This window comes from Stegodyphus dumicola, chromosome 8, assembly GCF_044657685.1.
Source record: "Stegodyphus dumicola isolate Sdum_Otavi_A_Nest chromosome 8, ASM4465768v1".
In the NCBI taxonomy this organism is placed as follows: domain Eukaryota; kingdom Metazoa; phylum Arthropoda; class Arachnida; order Araneae; family Eresidae; genus Stegodyphus; species Stegodyphus dumicola.
Window position 1 is genome coordinate 114973288 of NC_140775.1, and position 23704 is coordinate 114996991.

Consider the following 23704-nt stretch of genomic DNA (forward strand, 5'->3'; position numbering starts at 1 on the left):
ATTTTTTAATTCTTTTTTTAATAACACTATGCATTTAACAATTTGGGAATTACCCAATGACGAAAAGTTTGCAATAGAATCTTTTTTTAAAAAAAGGACATCATTTAGGATAAAAATTATGTTTGATCAACCACGAGATGAAATAATGCTTTAGTGATAAATCGGTAGCGAAATGGTGGTGCAGTAAAGAAACCTGTAATGAGAAGAAAGGATTAAAACGTCAAAAATTGCTTTGAAAGATCGCAAATCCCCTTCCTTACAGCCGTTAGGTTCATTTATTTTTGGTGTCAGGAAATGACATCTGTTGAATTTTGTGAACTCCATCTGAAGATGAATCACAGTACAGTTGTACACAGGAACAGTTATATGCGTGAGGTGTGTGCCGCAGCTTTAGTTGCTCAGCCTAAGTTGAAAATTGCCGCATAGGGACAAAATTATTGAAGTAGACGAAGGCTTTTTCAGTAAAAGAAAAAATAATGTTGGACATGTTCTACCGCCACAATGGGTTTTCAGCAGCTTATGTAGAGAATCGAATGAATGTTTCTTAGTCGTTGTTCCAGATCAATTGGCAAAAACCTAATTGAACATCATAAAGGAAAATATCGCAGGCGAAAGTGTTAATTTATACTGACTGCTGGAAATCATACAAATCGGATGAACTGCAAGATGCCGGTTTTGAACACTTTACTGTCAACCACAACTGCAATTTTGTGGAATTTTGTGGACCCCCAAAGTCGGTGTCATGCACAAACAGTAGAGTGGCTGTAGGGCAGTGCTAATTGGCATAATAAACACCATCGGGGCACTGCTTGACAGTATTTCGATTCTTATTTGTCCGAGTTTATGACAGATGTTTGCAAAAAAAAAAAAAAAAAATTGTTCTGCTATGTTGGAAGACATAAAAAATTTTTTGCCTCCCATTTCATTTCATGTACATTTTGCTTTTTTTTAAAAAAAATAAAGTAATAAAAAATTGTATTATATGAAATTAACCTTTCTTCTAAATAAAAATAATAATCTGAAATAGATATTCACTATTATACTTCCATTCAGTTATATTTGGCCATTTTTTAAATACAATGTGGACACTTTTGGAAATTTTTATGTTTTTTAACTTTTTTTAAATTTTTATGTTTAACGATTATAGAAAATGTTACGTTTCGCAAAATGCAAACTTGTATATATCATTTTAAAGAGAATTTATTACTGAATTCAATATAAAACACAAAATTCAATTATTTGCAATACAAAAAAGTTATACATACTTTAATATAAATAAAAAATTTGATGTGTACACCACGACTTCCTTGTATGAAATATTAAATTATACGCATTTTTTTCTTACATTTCATTTAAACTTATTGGATTGAATTAAATCTACTTCCCCGACAGCGCATAAACCATAATAGAATAAATGCATTCTTTAAAATTCATTCTAGTATTTGTTTACCATAGCGACACTCTGGCGCTAGATTCACTTAACAGTATTATATTTCGTTTATGCAATCAAAAGTCGTTAATCCGGACTCATCAGGACTTCTGCAATTCTGGATTATAGATCAGCAGTTTAAATCTGGTAAGATGGCATGTAGAAATTATAAAATTAAAAATATGAAACCGTAATTTATGAAATAAAGAACAATTATGATCTAAAGGGTATCAAAATTTACAAAAAAAAAAAGCTTAGTATTTATTTGTTTACTTTATTAAACATTTCTTTCAATGTAAGTTGTTTAAGTTGCTTCGTTTGATGTGATAATACTTTCTCTTTAATTCTATAAACAGACATAATTTCTTGTTCAGTTACAAAGTTCTGCTGCTTAAGTCCTATAATTGCTGTGTTGAGAATACCGACTAATTTGCCAATCGAAATTTTTTCGTTTTCAATAACCTCTGTGTCACTTTCTTCACTATCGGAAGCAAATTATAATTACGAGAAATTTGATTTAAATCATATCAAAGACGGAATACATCGAGATGAAATACTACATTTAGTAAAGAATTATAAGCCAAATAAAATGAAGACATCTGCTTTGAAGATAAGGATAGTGCTGACAGATTAACTTCCAATCAATTGTGCGCCGCGGCTCCCCATACGCACACGCAGAGCAGCGTGAAATTGATAAACAGATTTCGGAATAGTTAGATAAACAAATCCATTTTTTGCAGCAAATCCACTTTTTGTTTAATGGACTTCGAAACATACTTTCGCTTTGTAGATCCTTTACATATTGGTAAATATATATCGGAAATTCTATTTCACATAATCGGAAGTTCAAGCTTACTCTTATAAAATTGTTCTAACAGTTTGCAAAAAATAATAAGTCGGATCCAATTCGAAGATTAAGGGAAAATGCAATCATGACAAATCTGACATTAACTGAATTAGATAAATTTAGCTTAGCTTATACCGTCAGTTATACATTAAAAGCGGATGCGTAAATGTATAGAATTATCTAATCGTTGCCACATGTTCTATTCAAATACTATAATAAAGTTAGAATGATGTATAAAAGAAATTAAGCAAACAAAAAAGAAACAGTTTTTCACAGACGATTGAGTATTTCTCAGTCAGTTAATTCAGTTCTCACTTCGCCAGAAGGCAAAAATACATAAAAACTCAAAATATCTGTATTAAAAATTACGAAGTAAATCTTAAACACTTATTTCCTCGAAAAAATTCCAGAAAGAATTAAGCATGATTTAATTGGCAATAATAAATGAAGGCGTTATCTTTGTTGTTGCAAAGCTAAGTTTCTCTAGATTGGGAACAAATTCACTAGTGTGCTGTTTCAAATGTAAACAATCAATGGCCGCCATAAAAAAAGGCTTAGCGGCACTTAAACAACTTTAAAATTGTTGATAATTCTAAAAATATTGTATACAGATTTACTAAAGGCATAAAAACCTTAACCGGAAGATAAAAACAACATAATTCAATCATTTTTAAAACAAAAAATGCACAATTTACAAACATATAAGAGTAAAGAAACTGAGATCACTGAGCCGGGTAACTATTATTAGTGAATATTGCGGCCAATTGCAACCAAAATATGAGGTGCACATCTACATGTTATAGCAGTCCTATATACAAAATTTCAATGTTCTGACGCTACTCGTTTTTGAGTTATGCGAGATATGTACGTACATACATATTTTCATACAGACGCCACGAAAAATTCTCTTCAGAATTAATTTTAAAGCAGTTTTATAATGTTTTTGGTGAAAAAGAGTCTTTTATTCTGTCTTTACGTATGGATATCACGCAAAAACATAGTTAAATTGCATTTGATAACGGTAAAAATGGATATTTTCGTTGAAATATGCTGCCTGAAACTTTTCGCGATTACGATACTTCCTTTTTACTTCGTACAAAGAAGTAAAAACACAGTTATGAAGTGGTTTGTAATGTCTAGCTTTCCTGGCCAATCACTGTTCTTGTTCTGAGAACCAATCGGATGTTAGTAACTGCCAGTAGAAGCTAACATCATGTTTACACTTGAAACAAGTCATTATTTTACTTTGTTCTGTAGAAGGAGTACGTGTTTCTTATACACTGCAATTACAAGTAGGAATTTTTGTAAAAATTTTTAATATTTAGTCAAGAAGCAATGACATCAAATAAAAGAGTAGATTGGACACCTAGAAAGAGATGTAATATTATTACGAGAAAGTGGTCTTTCCGATGCTGAAATTGCAAGACAGATGGGTGGTGACATCTGGAGTACATCAGTGACTACATCTGGAGTCCGAAAGTTTTGTTTACGATATCAGGAGACAAATTAAATAAAAAACAAAGAAAGAAAAGGCCGAAAAAGGTGCACCACATCTATTGATGACAGAAGAATAAAAAGACTATGTCTCCAAGATAGAAAAATGTCATCAGCGGCCATCAGAAGTGATCTGAATGATGCTTTTGTTTCTGTCAGTTCAAGAACAATCAGGAGAAGATTAACAGATGTTGGACTGAGAGGTAGAATTCCACGAAAAAAGCCTTATCTTAATTTTCAGCAACGAAAAAAAAAAGACTACAGTGGGCAAAGGAACACATTAATTGGACAGATGATCAGTGGTCACAAGTTATATGGAGTGATGAAACTAAGATATTGTTACTCGGTAGTGATGGGCAAAAATATGTAAGACGTAGAATAGGAGAAGAGCTACATCCTGACTGCACTCAAACAACTGTGAAGAACCCAGTTAGTGTTGTGATTTGATCATGCATGTCAGCAGATGGTATTGGTCGCCTTCATGTCATCGATGGGGCACTGAATGCCAGAAAATACATTGACACTATTCTAGGACCAAAACTTCTACCTTCCATCAGAGATCTCTTTACCAACAATGCTTCATTTTTTTTTTTCTGCAGGATTGTGCTCCTTGCCACACGGCCAAAATATCAAAAGAGTGGTTTCGTACAAAGAGCATTAAATTGTTGTCATGGCCAGGAAACAGTCCTGACCTCAATCCTATCGAAAATTGGTGGCACCGTTTGAAAACTCTTGTCCGAATGAGGTGCCCATCAAATAAAAGGGAACTGATTGAGGCTATAATTGTTCCCTGGCGTCGTGTAATAACGTAAGAAGAGCTTAAAACTCTTCTCAGCTCAATGAAACGTCGATGTGAAGCTGTAATCAAAAATAAAGGGTACCATACTAAGTACTGATAACTCACTGCAATCATCACTATCTAATGTATATCGATAACTATTATCATTTAACTTTTTTGGTATTGCAAGTAATTGAATTTTGTGTTTTGTATTGAATTCAGTAATAAATTGTCTTTAAAATGATATATACAAGTTTGCATTTTGTGAAACGTAACGTTTTCTATAAGTATACAAAGTTCAAAAACATAAAAATTTCCAAAAGTGTCCACAATTTTGGCCACTACTGTATATATAAATTATAATAATAAAATATTGTATTATATGAGATTAACTTTTCATCTAAATTAAAACAGTATTCTTAAATAGTTATTTACTATTATGCTTCCTTTCTTGCATTAGGGTTGCCATAATTATTTTGGCAGCATTGGGATCAACAATAGTTTCGGGATTTTTTATATTCCTCAAAACGGAATTGTGCCATAATGTGTTCAGTGACAGGCCACATGTCATCAGGTAGATAGAGCCATGAAGGACCCTCCCGCTATTTCAAAGATGCAAAATGTCGTACAGAGCAACCCCTGCTAAGAAGATCTGCTGAATTAATTGTACCGGGAACATATCACCAGGTTTCTTTAGATGTCAAATCTAATATCTCTTTTACTCTGTTATGGATGAAAACGCTCCACGAATTTTCTCTTCTTATCCAAGCAAGCACAGTCGTTGAGTCGGTCCTACGGTAAACCTTTTTAACTGCAAGATCGTTAAGTATGCTGGACAAAAGTCGTGCAGCGATAGTAGCACCAAGAAGCTCCAATCATGTAATGCTAGTTCTTTTTCCACAGGGTGAAATTCTTTCTCTAGCGTGTATAAGTTGAATGTACACCGAATTTTCTTTTTCAATATGAAGAAAGACTGCTGTCACATATGCAAATTGACTTGCATCACAAAACACATGTAAAGAATGCTTATCATTTACTTTCCCAAATTTGATCGATTTTGGGACTTTAAACAAAAAAGGTACATCCTTCATTCATTTTAAAAATTCTTTCTTTGTATCTGCATCTACTTCCTGATCCCAACTGATATTTGCTTTCCATATATGTTACAGAAGTTTAGGAATTACGGTTATTGGACAAGCAATCCCCAAAGGATCGAAAATTCTGTGAGCAGGGCTAAAATAGTTCTTTTCGTTATTTTCTCAGTACACAAATTTTCAAAACTGGATATATTCACTTCGAGGATATCTCTCATTATGTTCCATATTAATCCAAGAACATCTGTAGAGGTAAGAGAAAGTTTTGAAGAATCTGTAGTTTCTCATCCTCTCAAATCAAACTGTCTTTCTGCCATTACTTCTGAAGCTACTGTTAAGAAAGTTTGTAATTCAGATTCATCTTTCACGGTTGTAACACAGTTGTCAATGTAGAAACTACTAAGAAATTTATGTATAATTTCTTTCGGATAAATGAACTGTCCTTCTACGCATTGATTTAGAACTGTCTGCAAATGATGCTGAGGAAAGACTACTTGAAAGGAGAAACACAACTCTCCAGTGGCGATAAATTTTCAATTCATTGTTGCTATTTACCCACAGGAATCTTAGGAAATTTCTATCATTTGGATAAAGGCTTATTTGGAGAAAAGCTTTTCGAATATCTGCAATGACACTTATTTTGTCTAAGCAAAATCTGGTAAAAATGGAAGGAATCAGTTCTATGAGGTTTGGGCCCTTGTCTAAACATTTATTGAGGCTGGGTGACCCTTTTTCCCTTGCTGAAGCATCAAATACTGGTCGGATTCATGTTGTACTGTTTTCTTTAACAGCATAATTGTGAGGCAGATAATGACAAGGAACATCTTTTTCACTCTGGTACTTCCTCAATGATACCTTCTTTCAACCAATCCTGAAATACATTTCCGTAGTCTTCATAAAAGCCATCAGTTTAATATCTTCAATGTGGAATTCAATCTTTTGAGAGATAAGTCATAGTTGTCTGGAAGTAGACGGTGACCTTCAATCCATGGTAGACTTACCATAAAACGTTCATTCTCGATTTTCACGGTATTTAAAAAATGGGATCTAACAGTTTCCTCAAGTTGGGATTTTGTTTTGCTTTCTGATGGGTCTCTGATACCTAAACTATCTAATGTCCTTAAATCTGTTATACAAGCATTTTTATTTATTATTGAAATTAAAGTTGTACTCTTACTGGATGACGCTGCTGGGATGCAACCTATAATCGGCCGCCCTAGTTTTGTTTCAATGGCTGCAAGACCACTGGTTAGAAGTTTATAACCGCCAGTCATCAAGTTGCCTGATATGTCAGCTCCAATTAAAATTTCAATAGGCCCACATTCCTGATCAGCAGGATAAATGCCTAAGTCTGCAAGTTCTTTTAGACATAATTTCGATTGGTTGCATGGTATCACATATTACAGGTTGGCTTAGTGCTTCAAAATGACATTTATATGTACACTTCATATTTGATAAATATATCATTAACACATCATGTTTATACACTTTAGTATTACTTCCTCTCCGAACAGTGAGTGTTGAAGGTATTCATTTCTTAAGGCTTTGTACCCCATCTCTTCAGCTGTTTTGCTCAAACTGTAAGGCCTCTGAGAAGCAGAATTAATAAGGGCTTAATCTTTACGCTTTTTAACATTGCATCTTAAAATCACAGTTAATGTTTGTAACATAACATTAGGTGCATTTGATACATTGGCAAGTGCCTGATCTCTCTGTAAATCAGTTTTAATAGACAGAAGTTTTCTTTTATTAGATTGTTGTGCACTTACTGTAGCTATATTTCTGCACTGAAGTATATGATGTCTTTTTCCACGTATTATGCAACTCGATTTCTCATTGCATTTCATTACTCAATGGGTTTTAACATTGCATCTTAAAATCACAGTTAATATTAGTAACTTGGCAAGTGCCTGATCTCTCTGTAAATTAGTTTTAATAGACACAAGTTTTCTTTTATTAGAATGTTGTGCACTTACTGTAGCTATATTTCTGCACAGAAGTATATGATGTCTTTTCCCACATAGTACACAGTTCAATTTCTCATTGCACTTCATTACTCGATGTCCATGTCTCAGACAGAGAAAAAAACAATGCGATTTTCCAACAATAGCTTCTTTCTCATTTAGAAGTATATTTTTTGCATTCCTACAATCCCAAGGATTATGAGGATTTAAACAAAAATATGCACAATTTTTACCCTTGGGCTGATGTAAACAGTTCCAAAGCACTAGGCATAGGCAATGGATTGCCAAATTTTTATTCAGTACTCCTGATTTTATTTTCAAAAGGTATTTTAACACTGTGTTTGTTATATTATCCTGGCTTCTTTTGATCAAATGTTTGGGAAGCTAGAGATATCCGCTCTTCTGATTCTACTTCATCCTGAAGAAATTCAAGTAAATAATCTAGATCACTTTTCACAATTATTTTTGACCTCTCAGAATTTTCCCTGGATTTGTGATTTAAATCTCTAGATTCTACGCTTAACTGCTTGGTAACGTTCCCATGCTTTAAATGTCTCATCAGGCAAAGAAAACTCAACAAGAGGAAAAAGCATGGCAGCATATTTATCTCTAGTAACCCTTAGAACTTCCAAAGCACGAAGCTTAAATTCCAGCTGGTCATAAAAATTTCTTAAAGACCACCCTGGTGTGTTTTGCTTTTGGAGTATTAAAGCCAATAAATCTCTAACATTAACTTGAATTAACAGTTAATCCTTTCCAAAACATGCATGTAATTGTTTTACAGCTTTCTCATAACTTCGCCGCTTGGTGAAAAACTTTTAGTTAATTCTTCTGGAGCAGAACTTTGTTGCATGGCCTGGGATAAATATGTAAATTTATCTTGATTATCAATATTAGGGTCCTTATCAATTTTCTTAAATTGTCCCCAAAAATTAAGCCAATTTTTTAAATCCTCATTAATGTTTTAATTTTATCTTGGGATATAATGTAACATTGTATTAGGAATTTGTGAAATTGATGCACATCCTATATGTTAACCAGTTTTCTATTCTGACACTTGTAATAATTTATTCATCTTATATTCTTTCTCCATCTATCTAAATATGATTCTGACTCATCAATCTCTTTTTCGATAATTATTTCATCTGTAACTTGTTTAAATAGCTCTTGCTTAAAATCGTTTTTAGCTGAATTCATTAATTTTGATTTCTCTTGAATAACCCTTCATTCTAAAATTATTTCTTTGTCACTTAAATTATTTTCTCTTTGATCAAATTCATTACACGATTTAGAAAATACTCTACAGTGTTGCTTACATGTTAGTTTTAAAGCTTCCATACTTAAAAATAATGAAAACAAATTGCTTTTAGTTACAGTTCCAATCCTTTCTTGCAGACTCCAGTTGAAAAAAAATTGCCTCTCAAAAATACTTCATTAAAACTCCAAGTTGTTTGTTAAAAAACATTATTACACGTAAGCACATCGAAATTCAATATAGGCATCTTTAAATATCACAAAAAGATGCCTTTTTATATCTCAAAAACAAAGCATAAATTACTCTTAAAATAAAACAGAATTAGCAATATTTTATTGTTGCCAGAACCTAACCACCCAAAATCGCACAGTTACAAATACTTCAAAATGAAATTCAGCACACATTATTCAAAGGTAAAAATAAAATATAAACAAAATAATAACTTACGTTTGCAACTATTTGAAAGAAAATTTTTCACAACTTCACAAATGTACCAATCATTATACGGAGTTAGATGTGCTACTTGTCACCTAGTCAGCACACATGGCTATTCATGCTTGTTTCTTTTTAAAACCAAAATAGGAATAAGTGTATGAGACAGTATCTTAAAGAGATTGAAAATTGATCTTTTGAAAAAGATGTGAACATTATGGGATTTTTTTTCTTTTTTCATTGTCCTTCTCTTTGTGCTGAGTTTCCAGCCGTGAATTAAAGCAGTGTTATGTTAAACTTAAGATACTCTACTTGATCCGGAATGATCTATAATGCAGACCTCAAAGCTACAAACTTTCTGCGCATGCGTCGAGTTGACGCATGTGCCTAAGACCTTTACGGCTGCGAATATGCATGTGCGCGTGTGCAAAATACGTTTACGAATGCGCGTTTAATGTATAACAGACTGTATAAGCTAAGCTAAAATTATCTAATTCAGTTAATGTTGCAGATTGCGTTGTTTCTTAATCTTCGAATTGGATTCGGCTTATTATTTTTTGCAGATTGTTAGAGCAATTTTATTAAAGTAAGCTTGAATTTTCGATTATGTCAAATAGAATTTCTGATATATATTTACTAATATGTAAAGGCTCTACAAAGCGAAAGTATGTTTCGAAGTCCATTAAACAAAAAGTGGAATTCCTGCAAAAAATGGATAAAGGCATATCCTTTGTTTATCTAAACTTTAACGCTTGTTTATCTAAACTTTGTTTATCTTTAACGCCCCAGCGCACAATGAATTGGAAGTTGATCTGTCAGCACTATCCTTATCTTCAGGGCAGATGTTTTTATTTTATTTGGCTTATAATTCCTTACTAAATGTGGTATTTCATCTCGATGTACTCCGTCTTTGATATGATTTAAATCAAATTCCTCTTCATAGAATTAAAGAGAATGTATTATCACATAAAAAATGAAGCAACTTAAACAACTTACATTGAAAGAAATGTTTAATGAAATAAACAAATAAATATTAAGCTTTTTTTTTTTTGTAAATTTTGATACCCTTTAGATCATAACTGTTCTTTATTTCATAAATTATGGTTTCATATTTTTAATTTTATAATTTCTGTATGCCATCTTACCAGATTTAAACTGAAGATCTATAACCCGGAAAAATCGATAATCCGGAATCGCTGAAGTCCCAACGAGTCCGGATTAACGAGTTTTGACTGTAATAATTTTGAGATACCGTAATTTCCGGAAGAAACGCCGCGGCGTTTATGTGTTTAAAACTTAAATTTTCAGCGGGTGCGGTGTTTAGGTGCACTAAAAATAAAATATTTCCTATGATGGTCATTGTACATAGTTTGGATGGCCTTGTCATTGTGCATAGACTGGTGCTGTTCCCACACAAAAGATCACTCAGTTGATTTTTGCGAACGTTATTTTGTTTACATTCTTTCCCTTGAACGGACCTACATGCCTTATTCACCCTAAACGAGATCTCAGAACAATAACATTCTTCCCCCTTTCAAATCAATATTCTCATCAGTTTGAATAGTCTCTCTCCTCTGCCATTTGATGAATCTTCCAGGACCCGTCCTCTCCCCACCACTGCCTTTCTGCAGTTTTTTTCAAAGGCGGACACGACTCCACCTGCCTCGCAATAACGAACTCTGACATATTTTCCCTTCAGCATGAATGGATTTTTCTTGGCATTCTGCCAAATACAGATCCCATCAGTTTGGGTACAAGTACTTGTTGGATAGTTTTTAAGTAAGAAGGGAGCGGAAAATTTTTGAAAGTAGAAGCTATACATTTCTTACCTTTAATTTATTTTTGAGTTATGGTTTCATTTCATACATTTTTCTGAACTGGTATGTCACATATCAAGACTTAGGTTGAGTTTTTGCATCTATACGGCCCACGGCGATGTCACGCGCAATTTAATCTATTGCGGCGTTTACGCTGATGCCGCGATTCTGTGTAACTTTAATTTTTTTCCCGCCATTTTTCTCGAGTGCGGCGTTTACGCTGATGCGGCCTTTCTTCCGGAAATTACGGTAAATTTTATTTGCTCCCAGCAGAAGAAGTAGATTATAACCACTAATGGGATTCAGGCAGTTTAAAAAAGACTAGTTCTGAAAGTGTTTTTAATTCATTAAACTTCTTAAAACTAATCTGTAATATATTATGAATTTATATTTAGATAGCTAATTTTAGTAGAATTATAATTGTTATATTTTCCCATGCAATGCAGCGGGAGACAAATTTTAAGAGAAACCTATGCCAGAAAAGTAAAAATACACGAGCACATGCATTAAACTTTGAGTAAATGGATATCTCCAAAATTTATATTTAAATTAAGTAAATGTCCGCAACTTTTGGTTTCCAGTATTCTCGAGAATCGCAGAAAGTACCTGTTCTCGTATAAAACAAAATGGGTTAATCTTAGTACACGGTACCATGGAGGTTAGAATCAAAGAATATGTATTGTAAAGAAGGAAAACCTCTCTGCAACAGACGTGGCTCCGTTCCATCATAGAGGGAAACAGCTGTGCATGCGTGATATATCTGCCGCCAAAGCTGGAAACCGGTGTCGAAGTTCGAAGGTCACGTTATCAAGAGTTCATTAAATGAATATCCTTTAAAATTTCTTTAACCACTTGCGCTAAAAAGACGTGCCACGCACGTCGAGATGTTTTTGTCTCAAACTGCGAGCGACGTGAACACCACGTCGATAAGCATTTATCGCAAAAATGAAAATAACATGGTGCACACATCGCCTAACAACGAGATTGTTTATTTCTCGAGTTACAGCTCTGGATTGCACTCGCAGATGCGGAGCGGCGTAAATGAGACACTTTACCACTTGCTATATTGTAGCGCACGGCACCGCAACCTTGAAGTTTAGTCTTAGCGCAAGTAGTTAAACTCTAAATTAAAAGAAAATATTTTTTGGCGCAAGTAAATTAATTCATAGGTTAGTAATTTTCAGGGGGGGAAAAAACTACGAAAATCCGTTTTTAAAATTATTGCGAAAAATCCAAGAAGAAACGTCCTTTGATAAAACGTTTCTTCTTGGATTTTTCGCAATAATTTAAAAACGGATTTTCGTAGCTTTCTTTTTGTCAAAGAACGTTTCTTCTTAACACGTTTCTCAATTTCCGGTACACATCGCGGTGAGGGAAATTCTGGCCGCCAGGTTCCGTCGCCAAATCCCTTGGCAAATTTTCCCTCCGCATTCTAGCAGCGTAATAGCATTTTACTTGTATGGAAATTTTTCTTCTTTACATAGATCAAAGAATTAGAGATTCTTTGCATAGATGTTTTTTGGTTAAAATAATCTCCATGTGTGGATTTGGCGACATGATGATGCGCAGTAAACGGGTCATTTTGGTCTTGGCGACAATTTTCAAAATCGTGCCAAAGCCTTACCGTATACTAGAATTTTACCGCAAAATCTTTTTAAACTTTTCTTTTTAATAAATACCTTGCCATTTTGCAGTAAAATAAGCAATAGTAATCTGTCATCTAGGCTAACCATGTAATATAACTATATTCGCTAAAATATCGTTGATTATTCTAATTCAATTTTTAAGTAATTATCTTTATTTTTATGTTATTCGTATAATTTAATGATGCTTCTTCCCTCTAAATTTATTAATTATTAGTAAATAATATTTCTAAATTTCAGGAAATTTTCTCTGGCATAATCTTGAAATTAATTCTAGCAGTATGATGACATACCATCACGAAATTTAATGCACATATTTTTTCTTATGTATGCTGCGAACTAAATATAAAATACCTCAATTTATTAAAATAGATTTCTTTGTTTCGTTTAGCTGCAGAATGTCTGCAAAAAAAGCCTTATTTTATTCCAGATTGGGGAGATTCTAATCTCAATCTTCAATGGAGAAAACAAGAACTATTATAATTATATTTGTGTTTTCAAGTGTTAAGGTGCTTTTTAAGAACATACCTCACACAAATTAAATTTACCTAAAATCTAACCTAACTATTTAGCATTGCATTGTGATTTATAAGGACCGGATTAGCCTCGTGTTGAACTGGTGATGATCATCATGAGTAATAATTAAATAAAACATACATTTGTTATCCAATGTATATATCTTAAATTTTATTAAGTTTCTTAAGTGGAAAAGTAAACAAAATTATCAAACAAAGTATGCCAAGAATAATTAAGAATAAATGTCCTCTGGGATTTATTGAATAATTAAGTGAATTTGCTGCACAATACAAGTAATACCATAATTTACCTCTTAGCGTAGCCAACGTACATTACGCGGATAGACTGGAATTTTCTTGAAACGCACCTGGAAAACCTGGAAAAGTCAGGGAATTTCATTCTCCTGTTTGAGTGGCAACCCTGTATGGGGCAAGGACTGGCAATTCAAAGTGATGGCGTTTTAATGCACCGGCTACATTCGAATGCCTCATAGAGACTGTGTTGAGAGGTCCTTCCTACGAAGCCTGCCTGATATACCTGGATGATATCATCATCAGCAATAGTTTTGAAGAACATTTACAAAATCTTAGAAAGGTGCTTCAGAAACTGAAGGAAGCTAGCCTGAGGTTAAGTCCCACCAAATGTAAATTATTCAGATGGGAAGTGACTTACCTCGGACATATCATCTTTGCTGAAGGTGTGTTTACAAATCCAGAAAAAATGTCCGCAGTTGAAGATTAGAGACACTCCGAAAATGTGCATCAGCTGAGAAGTTTGCACCTACTATAGGAGATTTGTGATGGACTTTTCTTCCATCACAAGACCACTTCACAAGCTGACAGAGAGCAAGCAAAAGTTTTTGTGGACAAAAGAATGTGAAGATGCATTTAACAACCTGAAGGAAGCTTTTAACATAAACTTCAATCCTGACGCATCCTCAGCTTGAAAAACCATTTAATCTCGACACAGATGCAAGTAATGAAAGTATCTGTGCTGTTTTGACCCAAGAAATCAAACTGGAGCAGGTGCCTATCTAACCTACCTAGCCTACCTGGCCTAACCTGGCCTACTGGAGCAGGTGCCTATCTAAACCAGAGAGGAATTACTGTGTCACCAGGAAAGAATTTCTTGCTATAGCTAAAATTGCAGAGCATTTGTACCATTACTGTGAGGCAGAAATTTTCTGCTTCACAGAGATCATACATCGTTGACCTGGCTTTTAAATTTCAAGAATCCTGAAGGCACAATACACCGAGACTCGAGGAATATGACATTACCATCCGCATTGGAAGGAATCATCACATAGAAACGCTGACACCATGACTAGAAGACAAATACTCACGATCGGTACCCACTGAACGAAAGTGCATGTGACAAAAGCCCACTGTGTGCTAATTGCCCACGCGACAAATACTCACACCGATGAAAGTGCACATTGATAAAAACCCACACCAATATATATGCTACATTAAAATTAATATTTTTCCCTTTTTTCTTCAGCTATACAAAGCAGATTTATGAATAAAGATAAAATAAAAAAATTAATTAAATTAAATTAATAACAAATAATTAAACAATAAATTTAAGTAGTGGAACACATTTCAGTTTGGGCTCGGGCTGAATTAAAATCCTTTATGTGTATAAAACAGGGTGTCAATCAAAATAATGTAATTAAAAACATATGCATGTATGTGTAACTTTGCTATTATATTTACACAACAAAAGGAAGTGTCCTCATATAAGTCCGACAAAGGAAGGGAATACTAGGCACACTGCTTCTTTTAATTTTATAAAATGTATGTAAATTTTCATCATATATAGAGAATAATTTAACAATTCAGAAAATTTTGCATATAATGAATTTAATATGGAGAATTAAAGCTAAACTTTTATTTCAACGAAAAAGGTATAAGTACCGTATTTTATGGTGATTGAGAAAACATTTGTGTGGCTATCAACAAATGCTGTTTTAATAATGAATTAAAATCACGTTTTCAAATAATCTAGTTAAATTTTGACAATTTCGATTTTACATAAATTAATTTCATTCCCTCTTGAAATTTCGTTTTTAATAATATTAATAATTATTCTTAAAATATTTCAGAAAATCATAGCTATTTTGGATTTCCTGTGTTATTAGTGGGCATTCATCTTGTGGGCTTTTGTCATGCAGTTTTCCAACTGGCTATTCAAGCGGAAAACCATTGCGTTCTTTTTCTTTTGCCCCCAGTTGAGTGAAAAAGCAATTAAACAGAGGACAGCCTTGCTTAACTGCTTTATCCCCTATTGAACCTGGGGTGCCAAAGAACGGCCTTAGAAGGTTGGAGGTGGCTGGTGAGAAATAAATTAAAGAGGATTTTAGATATTTTTTATTAGTTACCAGAAAATAACAATATCTGAAATTCCACTTATAATTGAAGTTAACCCCTTTCTCGCATTTTCTTTGATCTAGTTCTTGAATAATTTTTATATAAGAATTTAGCTAGAATTTCAATTATTTTAAAAATTTTCAATAACTGGAAAACAAAAGGAATTAAATATTACTGAAGATGATTTGAAAATATTTCTTAACCATTTCAAAGGGATAATTCACTTTTTGCAGTAAAACTGCAGAGTGGAAAAATATGCTAGTTCTTGATTGGATAGTGTCTCTAATAACTTTTTGATGAACTAAATAAACATGTTTGTTATATCGAAGCAAAATCATTGTTTAAAAGTAAAACTATTGAACTATTTCTAAAAAATTAAATTATTACATATAATAAAATTTTTTCATTTTTACTTTCGTATGGTTGAAAATGGATTTAGCTATTTGAATAATTTTAATAATGAACGATTCTGAATTCAAGAACAAGAGGATTTAAGAACTCTGAGCCCAGCATTGTAAGAAAAGTAATCTTACACATTAAAAATAAATTTTATTTCAATAAAAAATGTTATGTTATTTGATTAACTGTAAAAACTAAACAAAAAAGTTCATTTTATTTTACCATAATTATTTATGTACAAAAACTTTCAGTGAAACAAATTTAAAGAGCATTTAGAAACTGAATTTCATTGAATTCTGGGACTGAATTTCACTGGAACACTTCTTTTGTGTGTTTTATGCTGTTATTGCATGTTAAATATTATTTCACCTAGATTAAGATAAAGAAACGCATATCATGTAAAAATTTATTACTTAGAAAAAATATCGAATTAAGGTATTTTCTTCATCTCAAAATGCATTGTTTTCCCTATACAAATTTCATATTCTGACAACACAGAAATAGTGGCCATATAACTCATAGGAGATATTTCTTATAAACCTCCTGTGTTGGCGATCCAGTAGAAAACATGCATAATTATGGAGCTACATTTTGAGAAATTTTTTCCCTTAGTGAATGAGTTCAAAAGTTTCTAATATCTTGCTTTCTAGCATGAAATGTTTCACCAGTTTTTAATGCTAATAATGCCAATAATAATAATAATATAATAAATTAAATAATAATTCATTAAACAGAAGTTGGTAAGAACAAGTAAGGTATAATTCAAATTTGCTCTCTTAGGTTTATTAGGTCTGGCTACAAAAAAATTTTTTTTTGAATTCAGCTTCCAATTTTAAACATAATTATTTTTAAATGTGTGTTTTAACTTTTATTTTAAAAAAACATGCACGTAATCCGAGGTTTTATGTAACAAAAGTTAGTACTATAAAAGAGGTATGACAAATTAAATTATCTGTACATTCAGTCACTATTAAAAACTAATTCAAATGACCCTTGCTACTTTGACATTAGCTTTTGAGTTCTAATATTTATTAAATGTTTCCTTTTGACAAATGTATTCCAAGCAAATAATGAATTTCAGTCATGTTCAAGAGATGTTTTTTTTTTAAAATTTTGTTCCATTTTGTGCTATATAATGTCCATTTTTTAAATTTCACACACTCCTAAATAAATAGAACCACTCTTCCTCTGCTTTGACAGAAAATCAAAATGTAGCAAGGACAGTTCTATATCTCCCGTTCTACTGTGCCGATTGACAACATTCAACTTGCGTTTTTTATGTCTTGAAAGCCCGACTTAGGATATGTATTAGATTTATGTATAGTATTGTTCTAATATAGGTATTTTGGCATAAAATCAGACTCTTTCTGAAATAACATATTTTTTTTTTTTTTTTTCCATTTCCAGTTCTACGTCTCAAATTACACCAAACTACCAATTATGTGAAAATCGCATGAGTAGTTTTTAAAAAATTAGCTCATCAGTGTTAATCAAGTTTGGTATGTATTTATTAATCTCTCTTTTTTTATTTATTTGATTCTTCCCTTAACATTTCGAAATTCAGGTTCATTCCAAATAAAATTCACCCATTTTTTGATTTATTTTTAAAATTTGTATTTTTAAATAATTTTTATAAATTTTTCAAAAAAAATTTGAATTATAATCTATAAAATTTTTACCATCATCTTAAAGTAGATGTATTTCTAAGCATATCTGCAAAAAATTACAGTTTTTTATTCAAAATTTATGAAGATATACGTGAATTTATATATTGGTGCATTTTGAAATTTGGCATATTTGTTGAAAGTAATAATCAAATGTGGTTTAGACACTTTGCCTAAAATTATTTGAAAGTAGAAATGATGTGACTTTTTCCCCCATTGATGCACAATGTAAAAAGGTAGGTACAAGGCAGAACTTAGAAGAGAAGGACTAGCTCATAGAGCTTTTCCCCCTGAAGCAGAAAGTGAGAAGTGATGACGTAGCCATGATGACACTGAGCGAGCCAATATAATTCACAGCTTGGAAATTAGTGTTTTTGAACCAGCATTTAAAATGAGCTGTGTGTGAAAGATAGCTATAATTTGGAAGAGACAATGTTACTGCTTTATGCATTTTAGACTGAACCATTAAAAAATTTAATAATGCTTACTCAATTTTAAAATAATAGATAAAATGTGCTACTCTTTTAACATAAAGTTCCGTCGTTTTTTTTATTTTTATTTGCAGGTTTTTTTATTTAATGCACGTTTATTTCTAATCGTTTCTTTATTTGCATGCTAACTGAGAGAATTTTTATACTGCTTCTAAGATAAAACAACTTTACATTGACATAGGTTTAAACATATATGACATATATGGCAACATTTCTGCTAACCTACGTTTGATTTTTTGCCTAATTCTAAATTTTACATTGTTATAATTCTCTTCCGATTCAATATAATAGATATTTTTTAAATAATTTTGTAATTTATACTTATATCTATATTACAATTAAATAAATGTATGTAAGATGGTTACCTTAATTTTAACAAAATAGCTTTATTCAGAGTACCTAAAACAGTTATTTAATTTTTCAAAAAGTGTGAGTAAAGGAAGCAGGTCTTTTTATGTCAATTACTTTGATGTTTTCTACTATTATATTTTATCTAGAATGCTAATCTAGCACAAAATCTAATCAATAATTAGTTACAAAGGATACAATAAGAATAACTTTAACAAGTACTTAACAAAATTAGTTTGTTAAATACTTGTTATTCTTGTTGGTACTATTTTGGTACTATTCATAATATCGAAGATATTATCGATTAACTCATAGAAGTCAGATGCTTTCTGAATTTCTGTGGGGTAGAGTATACCTTTTGCGGTACTTTTTGAAAATAATGTTTTCTCTGAGTGACTTTTTGTCTCTCGTTTCCCTTGACCATTAAATAATTTGGTTTTAGTTTGTGATACAATTTGATTTCTTCTCAATCTCTATTTAAAACGTCTTTAATAATATCAAAATTTAAAACAGTTACATCTTCTAAAACAAATCCTCTATCTAAAATGCGGTTTCTCAGTAATTTGAGGCAGAGCGTGAAATGAGACCTCTGATTAAAACAAACTGCACATTTTGAAAAGAACCAACTTAGTCCAGTTTAGAGTCATAGCAGAGTTTTCAATCTATATGCATTTCGTCGAAACTGAGAATGTATATTTTTCTACAGAATACAAATATTCGCCTCTTTCCTTCTTTAGAGTAAGAACATTACTTTGAATTCTTGGACTACACTAAAATTTAGAAAACACTAAAAAATAAAATAAACACCATTTCTTTAATTTGATAATATTAGGTAAAGATATTCCAATTTTTTTCCTAATTTTTTTTCTTTCCAAAAATCATAGCTTTAAGATGACAGAGCTCTTATGACGATGCAACATGAAATATTTTCACTAGTCCACCTGATTTTCTTTTTCAGTAATGCATTAATCTGCGTCTGTATAAAAATAGGCTTTAGACATTTTTCCAAATTGTCTGATTTGTGCTCCCCCCCAAATTTCGCTATTTGAGATTTTAATTTCTGATACCAATTTCTGTCTAGATGTCGTCCACCTTCTTTGTCGCTAAACAAACATTCTAAAATTTATCTTTTCTCTATTTTTCAATACTTTAATACAATTTAATACAATTTTCTAAGGATATTATTTTGTTCTTCAAATTATCAATGCATTCTTGTTTATCCTTAAACATTCAGGATGATCTACATTTTCATTTGTGAGTTTTATTTCAAAATCATTAAAATTTGATTTATTATTGTCATCATAATTTACTTTTGGCACAGCATTCCATTTCAACAGTTTCTTTTTGTGGCTATCGAAACAAGCGATTTTTCATATCATCTTCATAAACACTGCATAGAAAATGTTCGCTGCAGATTTTTGACATTTGTGTATCCATTCTTTCGTCAAAAGCAAACTCTCATTTGGATCCTTTGGTCCCATGAAATAAAATATCTCATCCTTTCATACTTCTGTAAGTGCTACGGTACGTTACTGCAGCGCAAAAAGCCATATTATGTAAACGATACTTTACAATATAAGAATTTGAAATAAAAAGTGACTAAAATTACATATATATAAATTAATTTAAATATATACATTATTAGAAAACAGATATATATATTATTAAAATTAATTTGGGATATGTAACCTCTAGAAAATCGTCTCGCAGCTCAATGAAACTACTGTTTTAAACGCGGGAAATCAGGACAGGTGGCATCACAGTGACGTCAGATTATTGCCTGTTACATCCCCCCATTAGGCTCGCGTCGGCGAGGAGTCAAACAAAGAAATGAGCTAGCCCTTCTATTTATCCCTGGGTACAAGGTGCCTTTTTTTCCGTCCAGCATAATGGAAAGGAAAAGAAAATTGGTTGCCATCTATTAAGAAGTTTGGTGAGTGAATTATTCTTGACGCAACTGAAAAAAATTGTGCCAAGATAAATTTTTGAATTTCTCCATAAATTTCACACCAAATTTTACAAAATTTAATATCTAGGCATAATTTGAGTCGCAGAATCGAAATATGGAAAAACATTTGTGCGTTATTTCAGGAAAAGTCCGATTTTGTGTCAAAATACTTATATTAGAACAATGCTTTATATAACTCTAATATAATTAAGTCGCGCTTTGGAGACATGAAAAATGCAATTTGAATTTCATCAATCGACCCAATAGAACGGGAGATGTAGAACTGTCCTCCCCCCCCCCCCCCCCGCAATGTACGTGTTTTATTAAAAATGTAGTGAGCCCTCCATAAACGCGACCATTCACGGTTTTAAAGGATTTTTGTTGTAGATATGGTGGTCTTAAAAATGTGATATTCACTGACAATGTTTGCTTATGTTCACAAAAATTGCAGGTCTCTTTCAAAAGGCGATCTCATAGAAATGTTGTCAATAGATATAGTTCACTATAATTATTTTCTAATGGATAATGGAATTAATTTAATCTAATGTCAATTAGAAAACGGCTATTTACACTAGGGAGATTTAAGAGCAAATAACTGTAATTTTTCTTTCATAATCAACTGTTATACAAATTAGCTGCTTTCTGTGTATCTTTCATGTTATATGACTGATATCCATATGTTTTTAATAAATATACAGCAAATGCAAGTCAAATTATTAAAAAAATCACAGTTTGAAACATTAATACTAATTTTCTATTACTATACGTATATTACTACAGCACAAAGTCCGAAATTTTGACATCCGTTATCCGGAATGATCTCAAATCCGGACCTCAAATCACCAACAACGTTTTCTCGTAAACTTTACGCATGCACATTTGATTCCCTCCCTCTGTGCATAATAAAACATCTGGAGAGACCCAATTCTTAACTTCACTTCGACGATATATAAAATACCTTGTTATTGAAGAACTTTGAATTGAAGTCTTTTAAGCATAAATTTGTACGATCAGTAATTTGGCTCCATCGTATCTACTTGGCACACATCTCAAAACGAAACATTCCGCATAGATACATCGTTGATTTGATGCCAACCTGGTGAATCATTATTTATTATACTTTCCTTTCATCACCACATGTTTATGAAAACATGACAACTTGAGTAATGACTCATGTAGCGATGCCTAAACAAATTTTTTATGTTAGTAATTGAATAATAAAGGAGTATGGTAACCTTTTATGTTGGCATTATGCTTGGCGATGATTACAGATTTAAGTGAAATGTGCTAAAAATGTTGACCAGGAAAAATTTACCAAAAATTTCTTTCCATATGCTAAAAACAGATTTTGTTAATTATACTCATAGACTCAAAGATTACATTTAGGGCTATCTGAATTAAGAATAACTGATTTGTTATTCACATAAATCCAGAACCTGCCCCAGGGCTCGCATGGCCACACCGGGTTGCAGAATTTAAGACCCACAGAAACTGCACCAGGCAGTAAGATATCTAGTGCCTGCCCTCAATAAGGCTTAAGTATATGTGGGAATTTACTTATTCAGAACTCTGATAAGCCTTAAGCATGTGCAAGAAATAGATATAGTATAATAAATAACTAAACTAACACAATTCAGGCTTCATTGTCTCAGTGCGCGATAGAAGAAAGATAAAATTTTAACGGAACAACTTGTCGTTAGTCACCGAGCTCAAGATGCATAGCCAAATATGTATAGTGAACGATAGCTAAATTTGATGATGATAGCAGCTAATTTTAAAGGTTTTCGGATATCGTAAAACAAAGGTGAAATTTTCCATTTAATGGATTTTGTAAAGAAATGTGGAAAAGCGGTAATAAATGACGATGATACAGTCAAAAGTTGTTAATCCGGACACCAATAATCCAGAATGATCTATAATCCGGACCTCAAAGCTACAAACTTTCTGTGCATGCGTCAACGAAAATGCGTTGACGCTTGTGCGTAATACCTTTTCACCTGCGCATATGTGTGTACTGTTGGAAAATATGACCTATTGTAACCCTTTTTCTGCATCATGTCTCCTCCTTGAAATGATTCTAAATTTTACATAAGTTATATATAGAACATCTAGTTTAGTTCTTATTTTAAAGGGATATTCTACTTCTTTTTTTCACTGCCACTGTTTGTATTAAGAACGGACTGTTTCAGCCTAATTAAGATGCAAAAACGAAACTTGATGTTACATCATCTGGAAAGCCGAGTCCTGCCGATAGCTGATTGATTGCCGTGAGATGACGTCATGTCTACTTCTGGTATAAGTATCTCGCGTCGCTTTGGTTTTTTTCGTAATTTAACAGAAGCTGTCTCGCAAGAATATTTTAATACTCAGCTTCCGACTAACCCAAAAGATCTCTCACTCAAATTAGAAAACGAAATCGCCGATAAATTAAACTGTATTGAGTCTATGAAGACTTTAACCTCCCCACCAGCGATAGAAATGCATTCAAAGTTACAAGAAGAAATTAAACAAAATCAGTTCATTTTAGCAAGCATTCAGAACACCTCGAAGCTCACAAATTCTAAAACAGATGATAAAACAATGCATCGGAAGGATTGGCAAACTCTAAAGAAAACCGCGAAAAATTCCGAGTCTATCCCACCAGCAGCTATTCCGCAAAATAACAGATTTGAAACTCTTAATGAAAATAACGAAGATATGGAAGTTGCAGATGAAACGTAGATGACTACAACACAGAATAAAGCAGAAAATAAAATGAAAATTTCCCCATTAGTCATTCCAGAAAACAATGTTGATTGGCCTGAAATTGACAAAATGCTCAGAGAGATATGTAAAAACGAATTTGAAGTTACAATCAAAGCCAGACAGATTTTCCTTTACGCTACCACCGAAGCTGATTATAAAGCTACAGTTGATAAATTCAAGAGAGCACAGATTAGTTTGCATATGTACCAAATTTCCTCAGCCTCTTCAGTTAAAGTTATACTTAAGAATATCCCAAGATCCTACACAGAGCAAGCAATTTACGCAGACTTAGAACGCAGAAGCTTCCCTATAATTAAAGCAATTCACGAAGAAAGCAGAAGACCAAATTATCCATTTACCTATATTTTTCCTTGAACTAAAAAGAAATTCTGCAGGAGAGAAAATTCATCAATTAAACAATATGTTCAGATTCAATATCACAATAGAAAGTATCAGCCCAGAAAATGCCCA

General features: G+C 32.4%; 1 protein-coding gene across 6 annotated transcripts in view; it reads left to right on the plus strand.

Moving 5' to 3' along the window:
• Window positions 1-23704, plus strand: part of LOC118188398 (small integral membrane protein 29-like) — a 90060-nt gene that overhangs the window by 10141 nt on the left and 56215 nt on the right. For 2 of the 6 annotated variants that reach the window (XM_035358828.2, XM_085822315.1), the window contains exon 2: window positions 17445-17536. The exons of 3 other annotated variants lie outside the window; for them this stretch is intronic. The gene's annotated coding sequence lies outside the window, so the exon portion shown is untranslated. Of the gene's footprint in view, window positions 1-5845; window positions 5895-17444; window positions 17537-23704 lie in introns of those variants that run through there. One more of the 6 variants, XM_085822316.1, reaches the window with a different exon arrangement.